The sequence below is a fragment of the Leptonotus elevatus genome, chromosome 1 (genome assembly GCF_054856555.1).
Source record: "Leptonotus elevatus isolate MCC_2025b chromosome 1, RoL_Lele_1.0, whole genome shotgun sequence".
Taxonomy (NCBI): Eukaryota; Metazoa; Chordata; class Actinopteri; order Syngnathiformes; family Syngnathidae; genus Leptonotus; species Leptonotus elevatus.
The window spans coordinates 38,973,804-38,979,803 of NC_141239.1; positions in this window are offsets into that span (position 1 = coordinate 38,973,804).

Here is a 6,000-nt window from a genome sequence, read left to right on the forward strand (position 1 = left end):
GCCGGCTTCATCGTCTCTTTGTGATCTCTTGTGTCACAGATAAGGCAATGTTTATACACTTTTGTCCTAGCTGGTAATGTGTGCTACTGTCCTGATCCATATGAACAAATCCCTGTCTACAACTTAATCTCACCTTCATCCTGTTTAATAAATTACCTTTAGGCTGTGAAAGGCAAGCATTGGGTTTGCAACGGCAGTCACACATAAAGAGATAGTGGACAGGAACAAAAAGATAATTACAGTTTCGTGTGTTTCTACAAATCAATTCAAGGGCAACATCACAAATCAATAATGAGGGCAATGATGCAATATATTAGGCTTGGCTACATGCGAATTGGGCGTGATGATATTGGAAGGTCATTCATTACCTTGAGCGTATTTCAAAATCACATTCATGAATAGTTTCCTTCAAGTCAATACTTGATTATGAGGAAATGTAAACGCTCCCACTGCGGACATGTATGAAGTGATAATTTTGTCAACGACAGACATTCATATTGAGCAGCACAGCCATGGGTGCACTCTGCCGTATTTTCCTGACTAAACAACAACTCCTTCATCTGCGTCCAGAGGCCAATACACTCCATAGGAAACAAAATATCTCGGGGTGCAAATTAAAAATATCTCCAAATGAATTCGCTAAGATGCGACCTGCGTGTCGCACAACAAAATTGAAAAGTGGAGGGAGATGCAGTGTAGCATTGCATTAGAATATATTAAATTTAGACGTCTGCAATTCAATCAGGCGTCTTTTTTTGGAGCCGATTATAGCTTACAAATAAAAATGAGAAAGGAGACAAAATGCAATGAAATCTGCATGTTAACTGGGTGCAAAATGGAAACATAATTCTAAAGTATGGCTTTGAGGCAATCATTGAGTCCCCGTATAATTAAACATCAAAAAAGTTATACATGAAGGCAAGGGTGTCCAGGGGCCCTGGCAGATGGATGGGGTATGGGTGGGGGTCGGTACGGGGCACGACAGACAACCATTTGTCAAATGCATGTTGTTAAATTTTTGAATTGCACATCTTAAAGAATCAACATGAATTGTGCTTCATTCAAATAAGTTGTTGAAACAAAATAAAAACAGTAATACAATAGTAAAGTGCACATAGGGGCCTACATTTATTTAAACAAAATTTGGAACCAGAAATAGAATACAGCACAGGTTAAAAGTTTGGACACACCTTCTCATTCAATACTATGCTTTATTTTCATTATTATGTACATTGTAGATTCTCACTGAAGGCATCGGACACATGTGGAGTTATGTACTTAACAAAAAAGGTGAAAATAATTTAAAAAAAAATAAAATAGCTACACTTTTCTCTAATTACTTTTTTGCACATTCTTGGCATTCTCTGGATGAGCTTCAAAAGGTAGTCATCTGGAAGGGTTTTCTAACAGTTTTTAAGAAATTCCCAGATGTAAGGATGCCCAGAGTATGGAAAAAAGTAACCGGAGCACAGGATGACTATTTTGAAGAATCTATAATATGAAACATGTTTTCAGTTATTTCACTTTTTTTGTTAAGTACTGTAGTGGACCAAACATGGACAAGGAGACAGAAAAAAAAGAAGATTCCTTTTAATCAAATCAGAGCAAAAAGATCAACTAGTAGCTAAAATTTTAGGCCCAATTTAAAAGAGGTCAATTTAACATAACACAACTCAAACTGGACTGACCTTCAGACAAACAACTCAGGTGTCTTAAATAGGGGTGGACCAACCTAAATGAACACAAGAGGGAAGTATGACTACAAATCAAACAAAATTACTAACTTAATTCTATAGGACAAATGAACAAAAACATTAACATTAACACGTGAAAAGTAAAGTGCATTTAAACCAAATTAACAAAAAGAAATACTCCGAACAAATCATTAAACAACCCCCCCCCCCCCCCCCCCCCTCCAGTCTTGAACAATGGCAGGTGCCAGTTCTTCACTCCTCCCACCTTCCAGCCTGGTTGCTTCCCTCAAACAAGAACAAATGCAGTAAATATTCAGACAAACATTAACCAAAGTGTTCACCCCTTGGAAATTATGTCTCCAAACAAAACTACTTACTTAATATTAACTGAAATTATTAAATAATTTAGTAATTAAGCTAAAGTAAATTCAAGCAATACTGATGGTGGTGGTAAGGGTATGCACCACAGTACATAACTCCACGTCAGTTCTTACATATTTGTAATGCCTTCAGTGAGAATCTACAAAGTAACCAGCCACGAGAATAAAGCAAATGCATTGAATAAGAAAGTGTGTCCAAACTTATGGCCTGCGCTGTATATTCAATATTAAAGTTATTCAACTGTGCAAAAGTCAAAACTTGGTAGATTCAACATTGATTCAACATATGTTCGAGCCATTTTCAAAAGTGGTGCTTCCTTGATTTGGCTTGTGCAAAAACAGTTATTCGGCTATATGTTCACGATTCAGTGATCTCACTCTGTACTCGATTGAAAGACCTGAAAGTCTCTCCTTACACAGACAGTCATAAACAAGTCTTACTTGCAGTCACCACTGTCTTGTTTTCTTTTATCTTCGCCCTCTTTTTTCTTTCGTTTTTTCACTCTCAGATTGATAGCTCCTCTTCATCCTGTCAGTCTTGTCTGAGAATCTCCTGTCACCCTATTTTGTTTACACTCGTGCATGCACGCTGTGACTCTGATGAGCAACAAGTGGGGGAGGGGCGAGTTTGGCTCGCGGGGCCCCTTATAGGGAATTTGAGACGTCAATTGTCATTGCACCTTGGCACTCCTAATTGAAAGAATAAGATATGCGGTTTGTGTGATATCTGTTGGCCCTCAGGGGCCCCAAGCAATTGCCTGGTTTGCCTAATGGCAAGCTACGCCTCTATATGAAGGCTGTTCTGATAATTTTAACAAGTTATTAACTAATTAGAATCATTCATCATCTGGCAGAACAAAGAAGGAATAAGAAAGAAAGAAATACATTTCATTCTCACTCTCTTAGATTGTATATTATTAGAAATGCAACAACACTTAAATTGCACAGTATGTCTTATAAGTTGCAAAAAAAAAGGCCCCAATACATTTACATGCAGGCAATAACCCTTTTAAAACCTGAATATTGGCAATATTCGGGCTTTGTAAGGCCATGTAAACAGGCACAAGACTGTCTGTCTGTCTATCTGTCTGCTGAGGGACCTTTGAGCAATTTCAAACAACGGTGCTCCACAGTTGCGCAAACCCTTTCACTTTGCATTAACTGTTCCCTTCTTGGTGTTTCGTAGGTACATTCATTGGCTAATTGACCATGAAATACTGATTTAACATTGTCAGTTTGTGTTTCTCAATTATTCCTTTGCTTTCACCTTTACAGTTTTTCTCCATAGGTTTTGGCACATTTCTTTCTGTGAGCACCGCAAGTCAAAATCATTAGATGTTTTCTCACAACAGCTAACAAAATACAATTATATATAAAACTGGGGGGGGGGGGGGGGGGGTTACAAGAGCAGTATTCAAAGTGTGCGGTTTGACATAAGGAAATTCATCAAGGGAATTGCAACAGTTTTCATTCACACAAAGTTAGTTACACTTTAGAGTGCAACAAAAGAAAGTGTAAGCCAAATTCTGTATATTTATGAAAAACTAATAACTAAAATCATATCTCGCACACAGCGTAACTGAATAACCAACTACTGTAACACTTTCGCTAGTTCCCCCTCTCGGCCATCTTCATCATTCTCTTGGGCATCTATACACTGCTCTCTGTTTGGCCAAAGGTTTTCATCTACAAAAAGTAGCTGACTTACTTGCACATACTGGTACCGCAGGTCTTTCACTCGGTGAGTGTTTCTATCAAATGGTACTCTGTAAATCTGTTTCATTATCATCTGATGCTTCTTCAACACCAGGTCTATAGTGGAGAAGCTGATAGAGTTGATATTTTGGAATGTAGCATTGTCCTGAAGGATTGCATTACGGATCTGTCTCAGGTGATAGCATTATTTGCAATCACCATGTGGCAGATTTCTTCTTTCAGAATGAGTATTTTATACATTTCTCGCTTTACATGCACAGTACTGTATAATGTCATGTAGCTTATACACTTCTGTAATTCCATCATTGAGAGAGTACCTGGCGGTTTTCCCTGCGAAATATTTGAATGATGGAGGACACTGTAAAGCGAGGCACATTAAGCTGAAGTCGGCGGCCTGCCTCAGCCATTGTGCAATGATGGTTGATGACATGGTCAATGAGTGTGGCCCGGATTTCATCAGGGACAGCATTGTGCCTCTGTGTTCCTCGGCCGCTTCCCCCTATTCCACCACCACGCATTCTCACTCCTCTTCCTTGAGCTCGAAATTGCCCTTGTGGATTTACTTGGCCAAGTACCTCCATGTTCACATTGCAAATATACACATGACTGCAGTATTCACAATCATGGACAGCACCTGCAGATAATTCAACATAACTGTTTGATTGGTCTATCGAGGTGTAGGAAACACCTCCGTTAGTCAAGTTCTACTTTCACCTGACCATCAATTACTGTCATGAATTTGTCAAATATTTAATGAAATTAATATATGGGATTTGTATATTTTATGCTTGATTAATTTTGACAATCGAACAGATGGTTTTGCATATTATAATTTACACACTGAAATCCTGCTGGCATGTTTTGGAAAGGATAGCCATTAACTCTGACTGCCAAGCATTTTCAGAAAAGAGGATATGTTGGTGCCAGCTGATTTAAGCATTTTGACTGATCTTTCAAGGTCCACAGAAAATTCTGTGTTTGGACTATGGAAACACCTTATTCCGTTCTTCAGTAATCAACAATAGAAAATAGGTTAGTTTCACCCAAATGCTCTGTTTTGGACCAAAATACGGAGAAATTAAGCTTTTTATGAAACGATATTATTTCATGCACTCTAGTGAATTTGACACCTTTTTTTTCCCATGAATGATGCCACAAACATCTAAACAGTGCTTTACTTCTGTAAAACACTACCACCAACAATGAAAAAGTGTTTTTTGATAGCAAAATACGTTTATTTACATTCAACAGTAACAATTTGACAAAACAATTTGGCAAACTATTTACAAATGTGTGCAACTGTGGTACTATTTACAATTGTGTGGATGTTTCAACTACACAGTTTTTCTTTTTGTGAGGTATATTGTGAAAACTCCTCTGCGTGCAAGGGGACGCAGCAGGATTTGCACCACAGATTAGTTTCACTGCGATTGCCCCTTCGCGTGCACTTTCTTGCGGGCCTTTTTTTCCGGGGAGTAGTAGGTATATACTGCAGTGTGTGTTTGGCCATGTTGTCATCAAGTCTACTCTCAGGATCATGATACGGTGACCTGGTGTTACGTCTGGCTTCCTCATGTCCTTCAGTTCCTATACCGGGTGGTAAAAGATGTTCTGATCCATCTTATCCACTCCATTCATGGTGGCATCGTAGTCCAGAACCAGTGTCTTCTCCGTGAACAGACTGTACCCACTCCTCCGATGAATATGCATTGGACTCGGGGTACTCTTCATCGTCCGATTGAACGTCCGCCTGTGCAGAAGTGCTCGTTTTCCGCCGTTAGCATCGCTAGCCGGTGAGGCTTTACGACGCGATCGAAGCCGCCGCGTCAACACTTCCAACTTCGGCATCAACCTCGGAGTCACCATCATCATCATCAATGTGCTCTTTAGCATTGGTCGATGCTTTTGGTCTTTGAAAAAAATGCTCAAGCGTGAGCTGCTTGCAACCGGTCGCCATTTTCGCTTCCTCAGCCATTCTCCCCTCAACACTCTAGCTCCGCCTCACGTCTTCTACTGACGCCTACCCGATCTTGTCCAAAGAGAGTCATCGCTGCCATCTAGTGCCCAAAAATAGTCATTGTACTAACTCGACCTGCTTGATACTTTCAGCACAGCTGCCCAAGGCTTTCCTCCACCCGTTTAAAAAAACAAACAAAAACAAAAAAACATAGTGAACGTCTTAACGTCTTTGGCGGCACTCATTTGGATTT